We start from the raw sequence: 571 nt of genomic DNA, 5'->3' as shown, positions 1-571 counted from the left end.
GGAGTGTCGAGCACGTTTCGGGACTCGAAGAACGCCCCGTTCCATTGGCGAACCGACCTCAACGTCAGCGAGATCCAGTACATTGAAGAGAACTGTGATGAAGCGATGAAACTGTGGGGATACGTCCGCACGAAAGGCGAGACGAATCTGCGAGACTTCGACCCCATGACCTCATATGTGATCAATTAACTGAAACCAAGTAATTCCCTTTCCATATTTATACAACATATACATTATATATATATATATAATATTTTTTAATTTATATATATATATATACATACATATATAGAGCGGATCTCAATTTTCATTCATGTTAATATTATTAATTTTTTTTTTTTTTTCATTTGTTGTGAAAGACCGGCTCTTACTCACTCTCTCTCTTTTTCTTTTAATCTATTAGAGAGAAGAAAATCCATGAACTGAAGAAACGAAACTAAGCCCATATTTTCCGGATTCTACAAATATTCGCAGACACTGGTATTCATTTACACTCATCCATTTATTATAGTTTCTGATTTCTTTTAGTTTCGTGGCGGTTCCCAATCACACAGACCTAAACCCCCCCCCC

The sequence above is a fragment of the Nicrophorus vespilloides genome, unplaced genomic scaffold (assembly GCF_001412225.1).
Source record: "Nicrophorus vespilloides isolate i.1.1-1 unplaced genomic scaffold, Nicve_v1.0, whole genome shotgun sequence".
Classification (NCBI taxonomy): Eukaryota; Metazoa; Arthropoda; class Insecta; order Coleoptera; family Silphidae; genus Nicrophorus; species Nicrophorus vespilloides.
The sequence above is the reverse complement of the archived record's forward strand: the minus strand, read 5'-3'. Positions refer to the sequence as shown.